Here is a 26,243-nt window from a genome sequence, read left to right as displayed (position 1 = left end):
GCCCTTTTGGTAATTGTAATACACGAAACTCTCTTTGAGTTTGTAAATTTTGCCGTTTAAAAATAGCGTGTGAGTATATGTATGTATGTATACATATATTAAAACTTTTTTCCGTTTTCAATGGTATAAATACATGCGTGTGTGTGTGTGTGTGTGTGTGTGTCTGTGTGTGTGTGTGTGTGTGTACTATTAAAACGAAAAGGAGTTTTAAGAATAAAGAGGACATACTGGGAGTTGATCGGAGAGGGAATGGCAGTAAGAAATAATCGGTATAGGAGTAGGTACAGATGCGTTTTGGAATAGCGATAGCATAAGAATGTGAAGATATAGACAGTGAGAGAGAGAGAGAGAGGGAGGGGTGCAGAGAAAGAGAGAAGAGAGAGAGGAAGTGTAGGTTGAGATTAGCGAGTAAGTTTAGCAAGAGTGAAAAAGTTTAAACAGAGAGTAAAACTGTGTGCGAGGGAAACAAAATGGGGAGAAAATTTAAAGGGTAGTAAGGGAGGGTGAAGAGAGAGGAAATGTGAAAAAAAATAGTAGTAGTTAAAGGGGTAGCGCAAAAGAGAGAGACAGACAGATAAAAAGTCAAGAGAGTGGGGAAAGATAGTAGTGATGAAAGGGTTGGTGAAAGATAAGGAGAGAGAGTAAGAGAGAGAGACAGAGAGAGAGAAAGAATGAGAGAACGAAAGAGAAACGAGTATGCACGGGTGAAATAAATAATAAAATTGGGATATTCTGCCATGCCTCTTATCGGCTACCTCCCGCCGTCGCCTCGTCCACCGACTACTTCCGGGCAACTGTTGATGCCGGGGGGAGGAGTCGTATTTACATCACCCGCCGCAGGATTTTTTTTCACCGCCATCTTTGAAAACATCAACAACAACTTTAACAACGACTATCATTATAACAATAAAGTACAGCATATAAGCAAAAGAGTTTCCTTTCTTTTCCCTCTCTTTTCTATTCAGCTTTTTGTGTTCAGTTTTTTTTCGTTGAACTTTTCTCTTCTTTTCTTCCTTCCTTCATTTACTGCAGTTCCATCGCTTTCTTTCTCCCACACTTTATCCCTCATTCGTTTTTTCCCCCTCCCCTAATTTTCAATTTACTCTACTATACTTTCTCCATTCCTTCTCTTTCTAACACTCTGCTAACTTACGCTTTCATTCCTCCCCTTTCTCTCTCTCTCTTCCATTCTTCCTGTGTCTTTTTAACTTACTTTTTCTTTCTATCTTTCTCTCCCTCTCTCTCTCTTCCTAACTTAGTCTTTTCCTTCTCCTCTTCCCCTCTGTTGTTAACCCAGACGTTCTGCCTTCCCCTTCCTCGCTCGCTTAGTAACTTCCTCTCTCTCTTTCTTACTTAGTATTTCTACCTCCCACTTCCTTTCTTGTTCTTTAATAAGTCTTGCTGTCTCCCTCTTCTCCCTTTTTTTCTGTTTATCAGTCTGTTTTGCTCTCTCTCTCACTTACTCTTTCTTTCCGCCTCAACCCACCTCTTTCTAACTTACCTTTTCTCTCACTCTCTTACTTCATTCTTTAGTAGTTCTCCCTAACACTCTTCCTCTCGCTGTTTAGCTTAGTCTTTCGTTCATCCCACCTCCCCCCCTCTTGTCCGGCCTGTATCGCTGTCTTTTCCATTTCTGAGTTTTCACGTTTGCCTAGGATAAGTTTTTTTTTATATGCTGTCTCATCTGGATGTTTCGCCTAGGACGGGAGTGATATATTATTACATTGGAGGAAGCAGGTAAACTAAAGTAATTTTGCCTTCATTTTTGTTTTCTCCTTTTTATTATTATTATTATTAGTTTATTTTTATAATATCAACACCGGGTCCCATCTTCAATACATTCTTTGTATTTATTTTGGGAACTGTTGTTGTTATTGATTATAATCATGACAACAACAATAACAATCCTACCACGACCTCTACAACTACCATCATCATCATCGTCATCACAATTATATGCAATAATTAATTAAGAATATGATGACAAGTCGACGCGGGAGACGTTTTCTTACACACGGTTACTTCGCCTGCTAGAAATAGCAGCCGTACTTCCACCCAAATCGTAGCAGTTTATACTATCTTGAAATGAAAGGAAAAGAAACGGAAACTTTATAGGATGTAATTTCTGTGGTGCACCTCTCTGTTTCTAGAGAAACGATGGGAGGTGATAGTCACACTGCTCTAATGTTTTTGGATCATAGGTCACATTTCGATCAGGTCTATTAACATCTAAAATAACACAATAATATACCTTATATATAATATATATATATATATATATATATATATATATATATATATATATATATATATATGAGCGGACTCTCGTAATAGCAGCTACACACACACACACATACACACACATATATATATATTTATATAGCCTTGTCCCCTTCGTTACCGCTTGTTTACTCTCGAATTCTTCAAAATTATTTTTTTTAAAAACTAAACGTCTTCTGATATTTGCATAAAATGTTGATAAACGAACTCAAAACTTTTTGTCTACGCTTCTTAAGATGATTTTATCGTCTCCCAACTTTATAAATTTTCTTTTTAGTCCATTTGCAGTGAGACAGATCAATATATATATATTTTTTAAGAGTGTATATAAATACTAATACTCACTCACTCGCGCATATCTATATAAATATATTGTTCTACCTAAATTTATCTCTGTTAATCTATATTTTCCTATATCTGTTTGTTATACACCATCTCATATATTTGGTTGTCTTTCTACATGTCTATATTTTTTCCATCTAATAATGTACATGCCTCATTATACCTGTTCCTATATATTTACTTGTTCCACTATTAACAATGATTTCATAAGAATCAGTAGAGCAACGGATGGAATGTCTTCCATTAGTTATTGTCGCTTTACGTTCTGAGTTCAAACTCAATTCATTGTCATTTGACATTTCATATACCCTGGATCGATGAAATAAAATACGAGTCACGTACTCGGCCGTTATAATAAACTGATCCCCTCGACTCCAATATGTGACCCTGTACCCCTCCTATCTCACTCTCTCTCTCTATGTATATATATATATATATATATATATATATATATATATATATGTGTGTGTGTGTTGTATAGTCAAACTATAGAATTTCTATAGTTTTATATCCTCTCTCTCTCTCCCATCTCAATTTCTCTCCCTTTTCTCACACACTTGTATACACACACACACACACACACACATATATATATATATATATATATATATACAGTGTGTGTGTGCAAATGCATGTGTATGGGTATGTGAAAGCATTAGTCCAGCGTGGCTCCTTGAAGCCCCAGACAAATTAAAGAACATGTCACCAGAACGAATGTAGAAGAGCAATGGAATGACTGACCAAATTAGAACGAATAAATAAATTCTAATCTGTATTAAGTACACACACACACACACATATACAGTCCTAGATACATACATAAAGACTATATAATATAAACATTACAGAGAGAGAGCGAGAGGAGAGCGTGTGTGGTGTGTAAATATGCATGTGTAGATTAACTTTATAAAAATTAACGCGTATATTATATGCATGCATAATTTGATATAAACATTCCCAAAAGTATGCATGTGTGTAAATTATATTATTATATCCTACACGTATGCATATATATAGGAGCATAATATGCACATATGTAGATGAATATAGGTATGACACGATATAAACATTACAAAAATATATATATATGTTTCTAATGTTTATGGACTATATGTAATCTGAACCTTTCCCCCCTTATTTATTTTTTTTTTTTACGGAATCCCACGTTTTAGGCTATGGAGATTCCAATTCTGAAAAAAATTTTTTCAAAAATCTCAATTTCAAAATTTCGATCCCCCCCCCCATCCCCGAGATCTGTCCGTTTGGTAGAATCTTTACCCTCTAAAATCCCTTTACTCACATCAAACAACTGGTTATAACCACAGTTATGATGGTTAAAAACTTCCTACAAAAATTATTTTACCCCCTCGCCCGAATAATTTCTACTACTCCCATTTGTACATTACTTTATACTGCAGTACTTCTCAATTTCTCTCCCTCCCCACATTTTCTTCCCTTAATAACTTTATTCAACATTTTTTTTCTGCATGGACATTTAAATTCTCATGAGGTGGGAGGGACAACGGAGGAGAAACGAAGGCGGGAGATGTCTGCAGCAACCCTGTCTCTCTCTCTCCTGCTTATTTGCCATTCAGGATAAAGTCTTGTTATTGCTTAAAAACTCCAGGTTAACTCTTGATCGACCACTCAGTAGACCTATCTATTTTCACTGCTCATTGAAAGCGTTCTAACCGTGACCATCACGTGCACTTTGTACTCAAGGATCCACGTCATAGAACGCGTTCTTCTGTCCTAAGATTATAAGTGTGTGACTTTTCAGGAAATTTGGCTGCTATTTCTTGTAGATCGAGTGACTGAATTTTTGCTTCCTCCTTCGTCTGGTATAGTCTAGTCTGCATGCGAGAGGGAGAAATAGAAACACACGCACACACATACTAACTGCAATCACACCAGTGAACCCTGAATTTTCGTTTGTCGCAGGCTTTTTCGCTATGTATAAAAGGCTGTTACAGACTGGCTCTCCAAACACGTGTAATGCAATATCTCGCAAAAACTTACCTGTGTCTATATATATATTATATGTATTCACATTCACACGCATATTATTGTCTTATGTTTTTTTTACGACACACGTACAGATGTGTGTGCACCCCGTGTGTAGATTCAAGTCTGCTAATAGATTTTTTACGGCCTTTAACTTAGAAGCACGTGTTTGTGTTTCACTTGAAGTAATTTCAACCTTTCTTCTACTCTTCCCCCGCCTCTCTCTCCCTCTCTCTTGTTAAAAGTATATGCTGTTGGTAATAATTGCGACGGCGACTGGGAATATTTTTAGATGAAAATGTGCATTATGTTTATATTTAGTAATGTATATAATTCGTATTTAGCGTTGCATATTTCCGTTGTTGTTGATAAACAAATAGAACTTGTTTACTGATTCATGTCAGTCATTGAATATTGTTTTATATGTGATTACACACACACACATTGATATGCATTATATATATATATATATATATATATATATATATATATATATAATTTACACAGTCGTGTGGACATACTTACTCATAGGTATGCATATGTATATATATTTATACATATGCGCACACACACATATATACATTATACCTATATACTAACACGCACAATCGCATACGCGCTCACACATACAGTGCTTACTGTGATGAAGGCTGGTTCGCGGACTTATGCAGAAGTTGTAACTATATCTTGAGCGAGTTTGTGACCCATTAATTTTTATAACTTAATGTTTGATTAAATTTATTTGCGTGACATTGAATTTTATGTATCGAGTATATTTTAATTCATGTGGCATGTCTACATGTGTCGGTAGCATTGTACCTCCACCCCACTCTAAGATGCAACATAGTACATCTTTTATTGTTTGGAACTCGAAATATACGTGATAAACAGGATAGTGTTACATATATTGTACAACCTTAACACGATTTAATTATTGTTGGTGAATTGAAATATGCATTCATTATATATATATATATAAAATTCACCTATTGAATCATTGAGAATAGCGATTATTTAACGATAAAGAAATTAACTTTTTTTTCAAGTCAAAAATGTAAATTGTTAAAGTGCAAAGCGAAATAAATGTTTTATCCCGCTTTGCCCTTTGACCAACCCTAATCGATCGATTGGGGGCTTTGAGATATTTCACTTATGATTCTACTTTACAGGCTGTCTAAAATAAAATATAGAGAAAAAATGTTTACTTTATAAATACAGGAACTGTTTTATCCATTTATTGTGAAGTCGCTTCGACTTTTCTTTCCAATACTACTGCTCCTGGTGAATTCAATTAGTTATTTATTCAATCGTATCGAAGCAGCTTATCTATCTAACATTTAAGTTTGTCACGCATACATTGATATTCAATATTTCACGAATACCTATCTTACTTTTTAAGCCGTGTCAGCATACCCTTTCATTTTTCAAGTTTGTCAAAAGAAGGGTCCATTTAATTCTAAACCCCCAATCTCTTTTTAAAGAAAAAGCATTAATTTTATTTTCACCTCATTAAACGTCTTTATTTTGGCCCCATTTTCTTATTCGTCACATTAAAATAATTTATTCCACTTTGTAAACTTTTCATTTTGCTACTTCGCCGGTGCAAACCGTCTCTAAGTTCCCTTACTGCATTAGCATTGAACGAATGAACCTATGCTGATAGGCGCACCATTTGTGACCATCCAATCTTTTTTTTTTTTTTTTTCAGATATACATTATTCCATTGCTATAACACCAATCAGTATTTTTTTAAAGCATTACATTATCCTATGTTTTCTTTTTAAAAATGGTTTGTGATTTGCGAGCTATTTGGTTGCTATTTCTCGCAGTTTGAACGCCAATGCATAGATCTCCTCTTCACATGTGTGTTTGTGTTGGATCTCGAAGCACATAAAGTTATAAACACTAGCATATAAATAATAGGCTGAAAAACCCTTTTGGATTGGAGAAGTCGAAGGCTGCCCGTTATATCGTTACTTATCCAAACAAGTAGAATAGGAGAAATAAATAAAGTTTAAAAAATGCAGAGTGGATACATCAAGATTTATTTAAATTTCAAAATATTTTCTGTGAAATTTTCAACCTAGTTTATGTGTGTGCATATAAACGTTTTGTGTGTATGTATGTGTGTACATATATATTTATGTGTGTTTGTGTTCACCATTATAGTTGATCCGATACCAGTTTGCCTGTCTATTTATTCTTTTGTACGTGTGTGTTGGTTGTCATCCTCGTCCCCCTAACTATCTAATTTGACACTTTAAACGTATTTCAATCGAATAATTTTCCAAATGTTAAACTGTTGAACATCAACGATATGACAAGCTTTTCACTTGATATCAAATATTCTCACCCACCCCAACTCTCAGTAACTAACTAATTCTTAACTGAAACTCATCACTCACATTGCCTAGCTCTAACAAACTAATAGGAAAGGAAGGTTTCAAGGTGCCGAGGGCTACGAAGAATGGTGGTGACTCGTCAGCCCTTTCCTTCCAGATTCTTCATTCCTTCACATATATTTGATGATTTCTGGTGCCTTTCATATATTTGTTTGCTTATTTATATCTCTTATATTTTACTTGTCTTAGTGATTAGATTTGGGGCCATGCTAGAGCACTGCATTCAAGGGTAGGTTTAATTGTCAGAATCGATTCCCAAATTCCCCCAATCTTTTCCAGTAGTCCGTGGATCCTCCCCCCCCCGTCCTGTTTTGTGTCATTTCATGCTGTTTTATGTAAGCCCTTGTGGCTAATAAAGAAATAATAATTATTATTATTGAGGCGGCGAGCTGGCAGAATCGTTGAGCAGAATGCTTAGCGGCACGTTCTGAGTTCAAATTCCACCGAGGTCGACTTTGCCATTCATTCTTTCGGGGGGCGATAACTGAAGTACCAATGACACACTGGGGGATCGATGTGATCGACTTGTGCCTTTAATAGAAAAAATTATTGTTATTATTATTGTCACTATCGTCATACGATTTGCTTTATTTCCCCTCATATAAACCACGTTTTCGTAATAAGTCTCTCCGCTCATTTAATATTTATCCCAACCCACTTGTATTTACCATTTGCATGTCTTGACACTTATACATACATGCATGCATACGTATATACAGACATACATTCCCTAACACACATATACAACACCCTGAAATGTATACAGACAAACACATGTATATTATAATATATATGTATTATATTATATATGTATGTATATATATAATGTAATATAACATACATTATATATAGGATATATATCTTATATACGTAATCTAATATATGTATATATATATATTATATAGATGTATGTCCTCCGATATATACCTGTATATGCATACACACACACTCGCCCGTCAAATATGTTTATATAAACGTTCTTGTTATTTTGTTTTGTTATGATTTTCGTATTTCATTATTTTTTTTAATGTCTACTTTTTTTTTCACTTGGCTTTTCTTTTTATTTCATGAATCTATTAAAGAAATAAAAGTATGCTTTTTTCGTAGACACCCCCCCCCCACCACCACCACCATTGCGTAAAACTAGAAAATCCAATTTCTTCGTGAAATTGGAGAACCGACCTAGTTTTCAGTTGAAAACCCTAAAAAAATGTTTGCTTGGAAACTCAGTGAAATAGCATGGCAGGGCTGGTTGGTTGGTTAAATTCAGTTTCGGTGCCAGTGAGGCACGTTTTTATATATATATATATATATATACTGTATGTGTTGTCGTATGTACGCGCGCGCGAGCGTGTGTGTGAGAGAGAGAGAGAGAGAGATTGTGTGCGTGCATTTTTCTGCGCGCTCACACAGATTTCTCTTCGACTTCAGATTCATTTAACTTCCTCACTGTATGTATATATATATATATATATATATATATATATATATATATATATATATAATATATATGCTTTGTATGCGTGTGTTTAAATTTTTAGATAGACAGCTAGATATACCCGATGTGTCTGTCTCTCTACATGTATGTGTGTATATATACATTACACACACGCACACACATTCTGTATATATGTATAGAAGATTTCTATTACTCCCGTTTTATTTCTATAGCTATATATGGATTTTTTTTTTTTTACCTTTCCATCTTTTTCCGTAATAGTTTGTTTTACGAGTTGGCGACGACGAAGTAGCGATCTTCTTCACAGTCTTTCTACCTGCTAGAAACAACAGTAGTAACGAATTAATTCTCCCTCGAATTACTTTTGTTTTGAGTAATGGTTTCTGATTTTAAACACACTTGAGGAGAGAGTGGTTAGGCGATACCGTCGATTCTAGTCATTACATGACTGGTGCTTCCTTATATATTGACCCCGAACCCGACTCCTGATAGGTTTAGACTGCCGTTTTAGATTATAAACAAATGAACTAAAATGATGGTTCGATCGATCGGTGTTGTAAAAAAAACCTTCGATCTCTTCATATTTGAAATTGTTTGCATGCGATGTATCTATGAAAAAAAAAATTTTAAGAAACAAAATAGATTACATGCGTTGACCGGATGGTACAAACTTTGCTTTCCAATCACATGGTTTCGGATTCAGTTTCATTGCGTGGCCCCATAGGCGAGTTTTTTTTTCCTTGTGAGTGGATTTGACAGATGGAAATCGAAAGAAGCCCGTCGTGTATGTGTGTATATGCATGAGAGATAGAGAGGATGTGTTTAGCAACCGGTGTTAGTTTGTTTACGTCACCATAACCTTAGTGGTTTGGCAAAGGGGCCGATAGAATAAGTACGGGATTTTAAAGAATATGTACTGGGTTTGACGAAAGTAAAGAATACGTACACTCGGTGTTTAGGGTTAGGGTTTTTGTTACGCCGAAAACTGATGGTGTGTGTATTCTTTACCTCTGCTCTGACTTTGATTTGTTCGACTAAAACCCTTTTAAGTGGTGGTATCCCAGCATGGCCGCAGTTCAATGACTAAAACAACTAAAATATTTTTAAAGAAAAGGTAACAGATAGATTCTGTACCTCAGTAGTTTATTTCTGCACTTGCAAAACCTACTTACAACTATAATGGTTGTTAACTCTTCTAAAAAGCTAAATCTTCTAATCAACGTCTAATATCTAAAGCGAGACACATTGGTTCAAGTACTACTAGTGTAGTGTAACTTTAAAAAAACACGATGGTCATGGCTAGACAGACTTTGATCATAAAGTTTATTCGATGAGATCTGACATACGCAGAGTACCTTCAACTACTGCTGCTGCTGCTGTTACTGTGTTGTTTCACTGCATCTAGTGAGAACTTGTGAGTTAGTATGTTTCTTGTTCCCCACCACCCTACAGATTTTGATGGGGTGATTTGGCAGGGTTACAAAACTGGAAAAGTCGTCTGACAACCCTTTTAAAACTAGACACAGCCTGGACAAAATTGTTCATATTAGTCTGTGTGCATGTGTGTGTGTGTATGCGCATGTGTGAGTATATGTATACATATCTGCCTGTGTGTTGATATATTTTCCCCCTTTCTTTCTATATGCAAGGAGAGTGGGGAGAAATATATAAGCACTCATGCATATATATGTACGCGCATATTTTATTATTTGTATATGTCTCTATATGCATGTTTATATATTATAGGCACAAGAGTGGCTGTGTGGTAAGTAGCTCGCCTAACAACAATATGATTCCGGGCACTTGGGGCAAATGTCTTCTACTATAGCCTCGGGTCGACCAAAGCCTTGTGAGTGGATTTGGTAGATGGAAACCCGTCATATATATATATATATATATATATATATATATATATATATATATGCTTGTGTGCCGGTTTTTGTCACCCCACCATCGCTTGACAACCGATGTTGGTGTGTTTACGTCCCCCTATCTTAGCGGTTCGGCTAGAGAGGCCGATAGAATAAGTACTAGGCTTACAAAGAATAAGTCCTGGGGTCGATTTCTTCGACTCAAGAAGGTGCTCCAGCATGGCCGCAGTCAAATGACTGAAACAAGTTGAATATCTGTATTCATGTACGTATTATGTATTGTGTGTGTGCGTGTTTACACACACACTCACACACACACAAGATCTTGTTCAAAACGGGGGCACCAGTTTTCATTTATGTTTTATGTAGTGTTTTTGGTACGGAAAGACTTTCAAACTTCGTATACTTATCTATTTTGTGTTATAGAACAGAAAAAATTTTTTGTATTCGAATTTATTTCATGTAAAAAATTGTCTTATTTCGATAATTTCTACTAATCACTGACGTCTATTCAGTTGAAAACAGTTAGCGCTGTAACGGTGTATATCGTATTAATCCCCTAACCCTAAAACTAGAATCCGAACTCTAAAATTGTTACACACATAGATACGCACAGCGTAATTTATTATTATAAACAATATATGCGTATAAATTACGATTAAACCGGATGAAATATGTCACAGGGAATAACATTTTTATGACCGCCCAGCAGTAACTCTATTCAGCTGAATAGACGTCAGTGATTGGTTGAAATTACAGAAATACGACAACTTTAACATGAAATAACTTGCGATGTAGGTTTTTTTGTTAAGAAGACTAAGAGAAAAAGATGTTTTATATGACACATTCTACCAGTGTCCCAAGTTTCAAAGTGATTTGTTAAGAAAATACTGGTGCCCCTGTTTTGAACAAGATCCCCCCCCCCCCACACACATATATATATAAATTTAAGGAGAGTAGCAAATTTCAGAGGTCGAGGTATATATTCATTCAATCCATTTCAAAATACCGAAATTCTCCAGAACATACATAGATGCGTTCAGATATATGAAACATGATAAAAATTCATAAGAATTTAGAAACATAAAACTTTACAAATATATAAACACATAAATATAAGTACAAAGTCTTATGGACATCTTGGGAAGATATAGGTTGGTATGGGCGAGCTAACTCCAACCATAGCAATTAACTATACTTCTCTCACGAGAGTTAAGGGATTCAAAGAGTTGTTAAAATTTTAAAGGATATGATACATTTGAGAATTTTTCAAAAACGAATGCCCAGTCAGACCATAACTCTTCATGTGGATTATATAATTAGAATTAAAGGATGCTATATATAATATTATTTTAAGATGAATCCATAATATGAAGGGTGACTAGATTAAAAATCCTATAGTCTAATTATTATGGGGGAAGAATTTTAAAAGTTGAAAGATATTTATGTCTACAGGTGCTTCTCTCCTTAATTTTTATATTCCTGAAGCTCCATTAGAGCGCTAATTGGTTGAGCTGTGGATAACTACCATTTACTTCATTATATATATATATTTCCACACTGTTTTTGCTTCAGCACACAATCTCAGATCAAGTCACTTCTTATGCAAGTACATCTCCATATATATATATATATATATATATATATGTATATATATATATATATATATATATATATATATATATATATATATATATAGTTTTAGGGAAAAGAACCAGAGTTCATGAACTCATCGATGAAAATCCACTATCACATATAGAAAAATTATTAATTAATTTTTGTATATGTGATAGTGGATTTTCATCGATGAGTTCATGAAACTTGGTTCTTTTCCCTAAAACTATATATTTAAATATATTTTAATCTGTAAAGCTCAATTTAATTTTAATTTTTTATAAATTGATTTTAATTGAGTTTTTACCTGTAATTTTGGATTTTGTCCCTAATATTATATATATATATATATATATATATATATTTATTTATTCATGTATGTGTGTGTGTATCTTTGACAATTTGGTGTTGGTGTATTTACCTCTCCATACATTAGAAGATTGGTAAAAGAGACCGATAAAATGAGAACCAAGCTTAAAAAGAATACTGGGGTTGATTTGTTCAAATAAAATTCTTCAAGGCAGTGTGTCTCAGCATGGCCACAGTCTAATGGTTGAAACAAGTAAAAGATAAAATATATATTTAAATATAAAATATATATTTATATATATATATATTTGTGTATGTGTGCCTGTGTGAGTGTGTATTGAACCAAAAGTAATGCATAATGGACATAATTGTTTTAGTAACCGTTCCTCTATACAAAAATACTCCTCAGTATAGACTCCATCACAAGTGATGCAATTGTGCCATCGTTGAACCCAGCTGTCACATATCCTCTTGGAAAAAAAGTTCATGTTTGCATTGTTGTACCCACTTCTTTAGAGTCACATTCTCCTTGTTTGTGTCATCAAATTGGGATCTAGTTCAAAACGGGGGCACCAGTTTTCATTTATGTTTTATGTAGTGTTTTTGATACCGAAAGACTTTCAAACTTCGTATACTTATCTATTTTGTGTTATAGAACAGAAAAAAATTTTTGTATTCGAATTAATTTCATGTAAAAAATTGTCTTATTTCGATAATTTCAACCAATCACTGACAAGTATTCAGCTGTTTACAGTTACTCCTTTGGCAGTTTAAGCAGTGTAAAGCGTATTTAATCTCCATTACTTCTGACATTTTGCAGAGAGGCAACACACGTGTGTTCGTTTTCCCTAACCCTAACCGACTTGCTCCTTCCCTCAAAAACCAGGCCTTGTGCCTATAATAGAAAGGTTTATTAGCTACTGCCAATATGCTTCAGCCATTTTTTGACAAGGAAATAATAATTTTATCACCGCCAGAATCGTTTGAGAATCGTTTGTTTACGTAGTCAGCACTTAATGTATTCGGCTGAATGGACGTCAGTCATTGGTTGAAATTACAGAAATACGACAACTTTAACATGAAATAACTTGCGATGTAGGTTTTTTTGTTAAGAAGACTAAGAGAAAAAAATGTTTTATATGACACATTCTACCAGTGTCCCAAGTTTCAAAGTGTTTTGTTAAGAAAATACTGGTGCCCCCGTTTTGAACTAGATCCTCAAATTGTTATCCCCGCAAAGACTTTCACTGGGCTGAACAGGTGGGAGTGTGAGGAAGTCAAATCTTAGTTGTATGGTGAATGAGGTAGACCGTGGAGGCGCAATAGCCCAGTGGTTAGGGCAGCGGACTTGTGGTCGTAGGATCGCGGTTTTGATTCCCAGACCGGGCATTGTGAGTGTTTATTGAGCGAAAACACCTAAAAGTTCCACGAGGCTCCGGCAGGGGATGGTGGCGGACCCCGCTGTACTCTTTCACCACAAATTTCTCACTTTCTTCCTATTTCTGTTGTACCTGTAGTTTAAAGGGCCAGCCTTGTCACACTCTGTCACATGCTGAATCTCCCCGAGAACTACGTTAAGTGTACACATGTCTGTGGAGTGCTCAGCCACTTGCACGTTAATTTCATGAGCATGCTGTTCCGTTGATCGGATCAACTGGAACCCTCATCGTCGTAACCGACATAGTGGCAACCATGGGGTAGACCACTGACCAACCCAATTTACTGATGTGTATAGTGGTTCTTTGCCATGGTGAATGTAAATCGTTTTCAGAATCTCGCTCAGTTTCCTCCTTTTTAACACTTTTGTTACTGTATTTATTTTGAGATACTCTGTGCTTCTTTCAATTACTTTAAATATAACAAAGAATTTAATAAAATAACTTAGTTATCGTTCAGCTTGTGTTAGGAACATAAATTGTGACTAAGTTTTGGTGGAAGATTTTAATTCAAAACTTATGAAAACAAGACATTTGTTCTCAGGCTTTAAAAAGAAATTCTTTAAGGCAGTAGCCCAGCATGGTTGCAGTCTAGTGACTAAAACAAGTATAAGAAAAATGATATTTATGATCTGGAGGTCATGGTGACTGTTTTTGGATAATTATAAGAGCATCATTCTCTTTGATTTTTTTCTGGACCTTCAACTGTACTGTGAATAGCATACAATACACTGAGGAACTCAAAATGCTTAGAGAAGCCACTAACCCTCTCATTACCAACCGTGTAGGAATATGAATGGAGGCATAATGTTGTCATCACTAGTGATCACTCCAAACACCATGATGTTGTCTGGATGTTTGAGTTTTATCACTCTGGGTACATGTCCTCAGATTCTACAGTCCTCAGATGGACATCCAAACACTCCAAAATGTTTGTACTGGAGCTTCCAATTGCAAAGCAGTACAGCATGTTTCCAAATTTCTGGCAGAATGAATTGTGTTACGGTACTGTTTTTCTCACAGATGATGCCCAACTACCCTGCTATAATGTGTAGTCGACAAAATCAAATATAAACAATGCACATGCGCAAAATTAAGAATATAAAATAGCAACAATTTACACATCTTGCCCTGTATATATATATATACTACATATATGGGAAATTCTGTTTGTGGAGTTGTTAGCCAACTCCTCCTACATCGTTTTATCGATTTTGATGAAACTTGACACATGAGTAGAACTCATGTCTGGAAACCTTATGGTGTACTCAGATGGTTGAAAAAAAAATCGATAATAGGGCCACTGGAAGGGATCCTTATATATACCTAATATATTTCATTTTAACAGCCAGGGGAAATAATTCATTCGCCCAGATTTTAGCAGCCAAGAGAAATAACCCATTCATTTTCCTTAAATCATTTGTTATAAATCAAATTGACTATACTTATTTCTCAGTATTTGAATTGTTAGAGTTATTTTCACAAATTATCCAGTACAACCCTTAAACAAGTAAATAGAATGTTCCAAAACAATAGATCCACTTATTTCAGTTAGTGACTTATTCACGAATATACCAATACTATCGCCGCTGAGGGTAATATTCTCTGGGAATGCACAAAAACCTTTTTCAGAGTTATTGACTTTGAATTGCTATCCCATATCTGATTAACCTGTTATTACATAACATGCTTCACGATTTTAGTATACATACCTTATTAGTATTTCTTCCTAAGTTCTATATACTCTGGGAATGCATTAAAGCCCTTTTCGGGGCTACCTTATTTGAATTCTTACTATCGGGTAACTAATTTCATGTCATTACATAACTGACTTCACAATTTGGGTATTCATAACTTATTGGAAATTCCTAAAAGCAAGATCCTGTGTAAGATTGTTCGGTATTCTTTGTAAATGCACAAAAACCATTTTAAGGGCTACGTACTTTGAATTGTTGTTATTGGATTAGCGAAACAATTTATGAGAACGGAGCCAAGGGATAAGCCCCGCTTTCCCAGGAATCACTGGGTACGTCAGCTAGTATATATACATATATATGTGTGTGCATATGCACCTTTTGTATATATGTTCATGTATATGTCTATATGTATGTATATATATTGTGTGTATATATATTGTATGTATATGTATACACACACACATATATATATACGAAGCAGGTATATACTCTTGCTGCATGTCATGAATAAATGGGTTTGCAATTAGGCATTTGGTAGTAAAACACTGCTTCGGAATATCTGTCTAACCCATGCCTACATGACACTGAAGTAGACATTATTAATGATGATGATATATGTGTATATATATATATATATATATATATACATATATATATATATATATATGTATACATGCATACACGTATGCATAATTGTGTGTCAATATTTTTTCTACATGTCTTGGAAACACTTGAGAAGAAGCCGGTGACATTATTAATGTTCTCCAATAAACATAAGTATCGTAGTTCCTGTGGGTTCATCAGTTTTGATCTGTCACCTTCCAGACAATGGACAATACTTTCTTTACTTGAAAAATAACTCTACTGAATAAAAGGCTATTCCCTATTTACATAAATATATGTGTGTGTGTGTGTGTGTATGTGTAAATATTTGATGATCAGGAAGATGTGTATATGTTTGTGTAGGTACATACATACATCTCTATTTATATGTAAAATAGGGAATACCTTTTCTTTCAGAGATGATGTGTTAGAGACACAACCATATTTCCATTTAATCTTTTATCTGAAAGGTCTTCCATATGTCCTTGCTAATAATCCTTTCTGTTTAGTTTAGGACAACAGTATTCCTAAGACTATTAATGTTTGTGGAGACTGCCAGCCTTATCATCAGAATGGAACAATTATTAAGAGTGTATTGCTTCCCTGCTGTGAGCTAAACCACAAAGGATCAGCAGAAATATGTTATAACTAAAAAAAACAAAAAAACATCTCTGCTGAATTTTAATGTATTCAACACTTAAACTCCTGATAACTTTCATGGTTAATTTCATACAATACCTCTGTCATAATAAGTTTTTTCTCTCTTGTTAAGAGTATGAAAAAATGAAGTGGGTGGCTTTATGTTCGAAGAGGAGGGGTTAAAAGTACAAGATCAGAGCAGAACAGGTTTCTTGGTGTGGAGGAGCTACATGACTACTCACACTTTAGAAAGGGTGGAAGTAGTTGGGTGGAGCTAAAAAAAATAGTGGTGGTTGGGTGTCTGAGTGGACTAAAGTTAGTGGGATAGAGAAATCAAGAGTGTAGGTGTGTGTAAGTTGCAAGAGTGTATGGGGTGGGGGTGAGAGATAGGGAAAGAGTGAGGTGAGGGGAGGCCAGTGACAACTGTAAAGATTGGGTAGGGTTGAAGGGTGAATGTAGTAGAGAATGGCAGATAAGGGGTAGGGGATAACCAGTGATATATGAGTAGGAGATAACTGACAGTGCAGAAAAATTTTGGTGGGGAACAGCAGAATAGTGATAGAGTAGATAGTATACAAGAGAGAGAAAGATGTGTTTGATGGGTTGCTAGAGTGTAGTGAGAGATGTATGATGATGGAGGAGGAGAGATAATTTGGTAATTCATTGGTTGGGAAGAATAGTATTAAAGATGAAAGGTGGATAAGGCGAAAAATGTGTTCAGTTGTAGGTATCAAGGAAGAGCTGGAGTTAGTGAGATGATGGGTGATGGAGATGTTTTGAGGAGGAAATCACTCTAAAACATTAGAGCAGTAATATATTTAGGAGGTTGATTGGCCATTCGTTTTGCACCTATAAAGCACTTAGCTGTATAAGCAACTTATCAAACTCAGATGGCTGGAGGTGCATAATCTCTCTACAACTGGAGGGAGGAAAACACTTCCAGTTACAGAGAGGTTATGTGCCTCCAAGCCATTTGAGTCTGACAAGTCACCTATAAATCTAAGTGCTTATAGATGCGAAACCAATAGTCACTCCATGACTAGTCGTAACAAGCAACCTTCTAAATACACACACACGATACTTCCAGAACCCAGTTTTGTCAAGGTCTCTTCATCTATATATATCCACATGTCCATACCAGCACAGTTTTTCTTTCATGCTATGCCTTTTATACTCTTCTTCTCTCAGCACATTTGTACTGTATCATTATTGCACATCTAATAGAGCATGCTTGCTTCATATCTTTCCAGTTTTCTCAAGTCTTCACTATCATGCAGCATTGTAGATTTAACACAAGTGTCATGGAATCTTTCTTTCACTCTAAGCTTTGTTACCAGCAGTGGTGGTGGTTCTCTGAACTTTCTCTTACCTGTTCTTACTCTGGTTGCTATACTTTCAAAGCAACCACTTCTCTTGCTAATTTTATCTTCTAGATAGCAAAAACTATCAACTTCAAGTGGTATAGTTTGAATATTTAGTAAAAATCTGTTTCCAGTGTGCTCCTAGCATGCACTGCTTCAATGCATCTGTTACACATGAGGCTTATATTTGCTGCTAGTCTGCCTGCGATTCCAATGCAGCACTTGTGTATCTATTGTTTACATTGAGAACAGTATATGCCTTTTCTGCATATTGAGCAAGTTCATTTCCCTAAAATGCTTACCTCCCCCAGAAAGGACAAAAGTCGAGAGTTGTTTTCATTGGGATTTGAACTTGGAATGTGAAGCACTGGAATATACATGTGTAGTAATAAAAGCTTTATATGTAAACATGTAATATTTTTTTATATATGCATAACTGTGGATCTGTTGCATATATTTGTGCATTTGCATAAAGTTTACATTTACATATACAAGCATCTATAAATTCACATGTGACCATGTGAATCAGGTTGTACAGTACACGCACAATACATGCATCTTTGTGCGTATATATTCAAGATGTACAATATATTCTTATACACAAGTATATGTGTAGCTTTATGTGTTCTCATTGAAGGCGGCGAGCTAGCAGAAGTGTTAGCACACCAGACAAAGTCTTTAGCGATATTTTGTCTTCCGTTACGTTCTAAGTTCAAATTCAGCTGAGGTCGACTTTGTCTTTCATCCTTTCGGGGTTGATTAAATAAGTATCATTTACACACTGGGGTCGATGTAATCGTCTTAAATCCCTTTGTCCTTTTTTGTCCCCTCTATGTTTAGACCCCTGTGAGTAATAAAGAAATATTTAAAGTGTTCTCATCAAAAAATTACTTAATCTTTTAGTTTTAAAATATCAACCAGTCTAGACATTCTTTTGTTTCGACATTAATTAGCTTCTTTGTGCCAAACTACTGATTAATTCAAATGCCTTAACTTTGTGTCTTTGTAACTTCCAGAAGTTCATCTTCAATGAAATCTTGGAAAAACTTTCTTTTAAGTCTGTAATTACCTATGTTTTATATTTATATGTTTGTTTATTGAAGTTTTTGCTTATATATACATGTACATACGCATACACAAATGTATACGTGCCTACAGATATTTTCTAATATGTGCTTACATATAAGTGCAGGCATGTCTGTTTGGTAAGAAGTTTGGTTCCCACCCACATGGCTCTGGGTTCAGTCCCACTGTGTGATGCCTTGGGTAAATGTCTTCTACTATAGCATTGGGCTGACCAAAGATTTGTGAGTGAATTTGGTAGATGGAAAGTGAAAGACGCCTGTCATATATGTGTGTGTATGACTTTGTGCCTGTGTTTGTCCACCACCACCACGACCGCTTCACAATAAGTACCGGGGTTGATTTGTTTGACTAAAATTCTTCAAAGTAGTGCCCCAGCATGGCTGCAGTCTAGTGACTGAAACAAGTAAAAGATAAAAGATATATATACCTACATATGCAGCATAGTTGAATGGTTAAGAAAGTACCCTTGCAACCACAATGTCCTGATTCAATCCCAAGGCATAGCACTTTGGATAAATGTCATCTTCTAATGTCAGATCAACCTATATCCTAGATGGATTGTACATGTTGCTCAAACAGCCATTTCACACATGGTTGTGTTGATTCTTGCATGAAGGCTACCCATGTCTGTGGAGTATGAAGGTCACTTAATTGCTAATTCAAAGAGCAGGTAATTCAGTTGATGGAACAATTTCAATTCCCATTGTTGGAACTGACAACAGAATCCTGCATATATGCTGTGTATAGATATATATATATATATATATGAGTGTGCATGTATACATACATACATACATATATATATATATATATTATATATATATTTGTGTGTGTGCGTGTGTGTTACACACACACACATACACAGAAGCTTTGTGTTCTGCTACATAGTATATATCATCATCATTTATATATATATATATATATATATATATATATATATATATATATATATATATATATACACACATTAATATACATAATTGTTTATACAGAAATGTAAGTGTTCAAAGAAGTCTATCAAAATGTCAATTTCTTCCAAAGTTTTATTTTTTTCCTCTATTTCTGATGTTTTGTATGAGATTCTGGTTATGGTTTTTGAATTGTTTTTTATAAAAAATTATTCAACATTCAAAGAATTGTGATATCTCAATTAATGTCTCATTTATAAGTTGTATATTGCATTAATGAATTAACAAAGGGAAGCATCATAACAACAACACTATTCCTGCCACACCAAATTTTTCAATGAATTCTTAATATTTCTTCATTGGTGGTTTGGCAGACTAAGTGGATGTTTGGTCAAAATCTTATATATATTTGCATCTCTTAAAATTCTGTTTTAGCTTCGTCATTTATTCCTCCAAAGTTTTTTCATTATGATAAATTACCAGTTTATATATTAATGGTAGAAATATTTCTCATCAGCCTTCATTCTGTACTTGAATGATGTTGAATGTGACCAGTCACTTAGTTTTACATCTAAGCTTGAATAAACTTTGGTTTCTCTCACTCTCCTCTAGTTGAAAGTTCTATACTGTTTCATTTAGTGAAAGTAGAACTGTTTAACTGCAGTGTCTTTAAATGTGAAACCTGTCTTAACTTAATAGGATGAACTAATAAAGCTTGTCTTGATAACTTTATAGCCTTCAAGCCAATGGAATCTGTCTTGATTACTTGATAACTCTGAGCCAATGAAATACGTTTTGACAACTTTTTAGTCTCTGAGCTAATGAAGAAGAGAGTAGTTGAACATGCTGAAAATAGCAGCGAAATCCCTTTCAAATCATACTATTGTAAGAAAGTACACCTTGAGACTCTAGTCAAAATAAAATCTTTGCTGTTTTTGAAACCAATACAGAATCATTCTTTAAACATGATTGTTCAGCTTTGTATCACATTTTTTTGTCTTATGAAGAATTACTCATTAAACAACGTAGTCCCAGATATATACAAAAGAAGATAGGATGACCATTGGTGGGGTCACCTTTGTTCCAAAACAGCAAAAGCTTTCTAGTTTCCAGGTCATTTAGGAAGTCACTTTGTGGTTGATCAACTTTCTGGAAACAACTGCCAAATTTTTCTCTGCTGTCTTTAAAATGGAAAGACAGATAATATCCTTCTATGGAGGCCATGTAGTCATGTTTTCAGGCATTGTCTAACTAGGAGTATGTCAGATGTAAATAGTCTGAGTACATCAACTGCCTTAAACCTGACTTGTAGCTAAACAGCTACGTCTTTCCAGTCTGTGCCAAAATTTGAAATCATCGTCATTATTATATCAGCCCTTGTGGCCAATAAAGGAAAAAAATTATTACTATTATGCTAGTGCTGCCATGGTGATTAGTGTGTTATAGTTGTGGGTGAACGTATATGAAATGGGCGGTCACAATGAGCTGTAAGTTTTGAGATTGCTACGTGACGTCTGGAGGAGTGGGTTCACTACAAAAAGATAACAAAAACCAGGTTTGAGTATAGAGAAACTGGTGAAGCGAGACTTGAGCGATTTTTGTGACGTCTGTGGTGGAATTTATTTGTTTGAAAACAGAATATTAAACAGGAATGTAGACGGAATATTTGGCGGGGTGGAAATGTCTAGAGAGCAATAAACACACTAAGAGTAAGTACCCGCGGATTGGTGGTGAGTGTAGGAGTTCATTGAATGAAAGGTAGCAACCTTAAGATTCAGGGAAATAGTTTTTGTTAAGTCCCAAATCAGTCCTGGTCGGACAGACAGAACATGTTGAAAGACATCCCTCCCATGATCACCATCCCACACTTATACAGTTGTGTAGGACTGCATTACCTAGGATGTTCTTTTTTTGTTTCTAGCAGATGGGGTACTGTAGTCAAAAGGTGGTAATTCTAAGGTAGCATGATGATTGCTGATTGGTTGAAAAAAATCAAGGCATCGACAGGTGGTGTTGGTGACGGTAAGCGTGATAATCTATAACGTCTGCTGGAACAAAATGTAAAACAGAGAAGAAATATGTAAATGGCAACAGGCGGGCCGTCATCGGAGAGTGGACAGCTTTTGGATTTTAGACTTATGTGTTCATCTGATTCGTTTCATTTTTGCAGCATTGCCAGGGATGGATACAAGTGGATACGATACGATTTGTCGTAGGACAAATGTAAAAAATAAAATAAAACAAATTAAAATATAAGAGTCACTGATCCCAGTGTTAATAGAACGAGCGTGGAAAAGTTAACTTTAAAGAAATGAGAATGTATGAATTTCCTAGTTTTACTGTTTTTTTTTTTAATTTTCGCTTCTCGGTGAAATTTATCGAGAATTTTCCTGCAACACATTCCAAGTTATGCTATATTGGCAGGGTATTATTGTTGAAAAAGTCACTTCGTAATCTCGTGGTCTCTAGTTCATTGTATTACGTGGTACTTTAGTTCAATAAAAATGATAAGCTCTATGTTTAGGCGAAACTACCTCTTCTCATGTTGTAGACCAAATCTACACTTGGTTTAAAAACACCATCTAAGCTCTTGGGTACCTATTGCAAAAATTTAGACTCGGTCCACGCTGCACTGAAAATAACAAATCTGTTAAAGAAGCTTCGGCCTTTTCTTTATTATTTGCAAACAACGGAAACATGGTAATAGCCATGGATGTCACAGAATGTGTTGTTTATAGAATGAATTAGAGATAAAATTTGCCGTTCTTCCTTCTGGTGGTACTGGTGAAGCAACGGGCTGATATAGTTGTTTGTAACCATCACCCCTCTCACAAAAGCTTTTTACTGTGTGCTTCACATTAAAAAAAAACAAAAATCAGGCGAGGGGAAGCCGCAGATTGATACTCAGATTTTTCGTCGCTTGACTGTTCACTAAATTTATTACCACCTGCAGATATTTTTTTTTACTAAAGGAACGCTTCTTTTCTCCTTGAAATAAAATTCAGTTAATTAAAAAAAAAAAAGAAGCGGTTTCATTGTATAAACATTTTGCCTGCCCTGTATCACAAGACACTACATATTTTCCTGGCGTCCATGCATCATATATGATAAACATTCCCAATTTCTGTCAATCACCAAAGTAACTTGGTATTTGTCTGAAAACACGCGTGGACGTTTAGCACAGACTTATGGAAATGCTTTGGACAAACAAAAGATTAAATTAATTTTCACAGGAAAGTAAATTTATATACAGTAATCCCTCGATTATCGCGGGTGTTACGTTCCAAAACCTCCCACAGAAATAATTAAAATCTGAAAAAATATAAATACTTATCGGCCGCAGAAACCTGGATATACTGAGTGCGCTATATGGAGAGGGATTACTGTACCCAGCAACAAAAGGCAAGGTTATGGGTAGAAACAGTAGAGTTGAATTAAACGTCTTGCGGTGTTTTATTACCTCCCTTCAAATCTCCCGGAAGTCTCGATTTTGTCGTTTCTCCTCCTGGGGTCATTTAAAATACCAGCCAAATAAATATCGGCTTACTCTAACTTCGGTCGTTTCGAGTTCATGGATTTTTCCTTTTAAAGAAATTAACGGGAAAAATAAGCCTCAAAAGTATTTTCTCCTTTTTTCGAGTTATGTCGCGTGTCTTGGAACCAGTTACCGACGTAAGATAATGTATGCCTATAAATTGGTATGGATTCTGAAATAGTTGATCTTGAGCTAATGTTCGAAATCCATTATTAATCTGTTATTAAGAAAGGATACTTTCAATTGACAGAATCGATATAGCGGTGGACTAAATGTTTGTTATATTTTGCTACGTGATTGTTGAGATCAAATTCTGCTGAATCCTAAAGGTTAATAAAATAAGTACTTATCAAATATCAAGAAGAGGGAACTCTATTGATTATCCTGTTCCTCCTAAATTCGTGGCCTTGTATAGGCGGTGGATTAGCAGAACCATTAGGATGTTGGAGAAAATTCTTTGTGATAATTATTTCGGATCTTTAGCTTCTAAGTTCAAATCCCATCGAAGTCACTTTGCCTTTGGTCTCTCTCCGGTGTTGATCAAATAAAGTACCAGTTAAGTACTGGAACCTCTTCCCTTTAAAATTAATAGCTTTGTACCAATATTTGAAACAATTATTATTTTGAATAGCGAACGGAATTGTAGTTTTCAATGAGGAAACCTCTACGTAGTCGCTCGGCCTGCTAAAAATAAGAGCTATGTCTCCTTGCATCAAATCCACTTCTGTTGTTTTTTTCACAGTAATGGGCAACATTGTCCTGAATACTTCTAAATAGACGAGATAGCTTTCTGTTTGCTCGTATTTATCTGGAGTTGAACAACAATAAAGAGTACGAAGAGGATTCTTTACGTGTTCACTCTCCATGCTAGAAATGGTTGTTAAGTCACTCAAATTACACCTTGCCATCTGAAAGAAAGATTAACGTATGAGTATTCTAGTCTGAAATGAGCTAAGTTTTGTGAAATGGTAAAATCCGGATTATGTGAAACTTGGTGATAAAGACCGTATGCTTTCGACTGATTTTCATTTGAGTTTGAGTCAACCAAAGTCACCTACTGACTGAAAAGACGGGATGGTCACGGTTAGAAGTCTTTGATCTTAGGCTTACTTGGTCAAGACTGACCTGGGGTTAAACAACAATCATGCAATTCGCTCTGTCGTTTCTCTTATTCTCTTTCTTTGTTGTTAAACCTCCAGTTGAACTGTGTCAGCAGACCTGTGATAAAAGGTGCACCAACCGTGACCACCCTACTTATTCTTCTGGCAATGAACTTCATTATTATGTTTGTTTCTTTTCTTCTTTTTTTTTTAACTGTAGCAGTATTGGAACTTGAGTCGTCCTATCAAATAGATACTCAATGCATTGTTCCTCTCCCTGCTTGTAACTATTTGCCCGTCCTGTGTGTCATGTGATACATAGGACATTTCTCTGGCACCTCTGCATCGCAATTCCCAATTTATTTTTTCTATTCTTGTTCAATCACTATAATAACTTCAGACTTATGAAAAGAAAGCTTTATATTTTTCAGAGCGTATGAAACAAGGGCTAGTTAGGAGTCTGAAAACAAGCATGGACGTTTAGGACAAACTTATGAAAATGCTCTGGACAAGTAAATAAAGATGATGTATATAATTTGACGGAGATTTGGCAGCTTTTTCTAGCAAATGCAGTGGTACACGTTGAGGGTTTCCTCGTTAGTCCAATACGTCATTCATGTTTTTTCAATGACAGTTAGGATGGAGTTTGAGGAAACTTTGGCTTTTATTTCTTATCATTAGGGAAAGCCTTCCTCCCCCGTTTTCTCGCAAATTGTTTATTCCCCCCCCCCCCACGTTTACGGATACGGATATTCCGGAAAATTGCCAAAAATCGGAATTTTGAAATTTCTGCCCCCATTTCTTCATTTTTCACTTCTTACCCTAACCCTAAAACCCCAACCTTAACCCCCTAACCCTAACCATAACCGTAACCCTAAGCAGAAAAATTTTTGGAAATTTTTTTCAGAATCATAATCTCCGTATTTTTCCGCATATTTTGAAAATGCCGATTTTTTTTTTTTTTTTTTTTTTTTTTTACAGATCTGTATTCTCCGTTACCGAAAACGGGGGTTTGTGTCGAAAAAAAAATTCAATAAAGAAAAGGGTGTTGGAGGGGGTACAAAAGGAAGTCTTGCCTTCATTAGTTCCAGCTGTATGCAAGTTCGAAATACAATAATATACATGGTTGAATGCATAACGTTTATCCATTTTAAGGCGCAAGCTAAGCTGTATGGTAAGAAATTTGCTTCCCAACCTGGTTTTGTGTTCAGTCCCACTGTGTAGGACCTTAGATAAGTGTCTTCTACTTTAGCGCCGTTGGTGGACAAACCTGGAAGAAGCTCGTCTTGTGTGTGTCTCACTACAATCGCTTGACATTCGGTGCTGGTTTGTTTACGTCCCCGTAATTTGGCAGTTGGGCAAAAGGGATCAATAGAATAAGGTATTGAACATTGAAAAGAAAAAAATAATATAAATTGGGTGTCGATTTCTTCGACTAAAACCCTTCAAGATGATGCTCCAGTATGGCTGCCGTCCAAAGACTGAATCATAACGTGTGTTTGTAATGTTACGTCTGTGTTAAGTCATTCGCGAAGCTTATTGGACAATCATGTGTATATAACGAAATGCAATTATCTTATGACTATTTTATCATTTG

At 35.4% G+C, this 26,243-nt stretch overlaps 1 protein-coding gene across 9 annotated transcripts in view; it reads left to right on the top strand.

Moving 5' to 3' along the window:
- Nucleotides 1–897: 897 nt before the first annotated feature.
- LOC106880559 (uncharacterized) overlaps nt 898–26,243 on the top strand; it is a 217,564-nt gene continuing 192,218 nt past the window's right edge. For 2 of the 9 annotated variants that reach the window (XM_052967168.2, XM_052967164.2), the window contains exon 1: nt 1,606–1,737. The gene's annotated coding sequence lies outside the window, so the exon portion shown is untranslated. Of the gene's footprint in view, nt 1,748–26,243 lie in introns of all 9 variants that reach the window. The other 7 variants (XM_052967166.2, XM_089350859.1, XM_089350861.1 and 4 more) reach the window with 7 other exon arrangements.

The sequence above is a fragment of the Octopus bimaculoides genome, chromosome 4 (genome assembly GCF_046866305.1).
Source record: "Octopus bimaculoides isolate indiv1 chromosome 4, ASM4686630v1, whole genome shotgun sequence".
In the NCBI taxonomy this organism is placed as follows: domain Eukaryota; kingdom Metazoa; phylum Mollusca; class Cephalopoda; order Octopoda; family Octopodidae; genus Octopus; species Octopus bimaculoides.
Note: the sequence above shows the minus strand (reverse complement) of the source record. Positions and strands in the feature narration are given on the sequence as shown.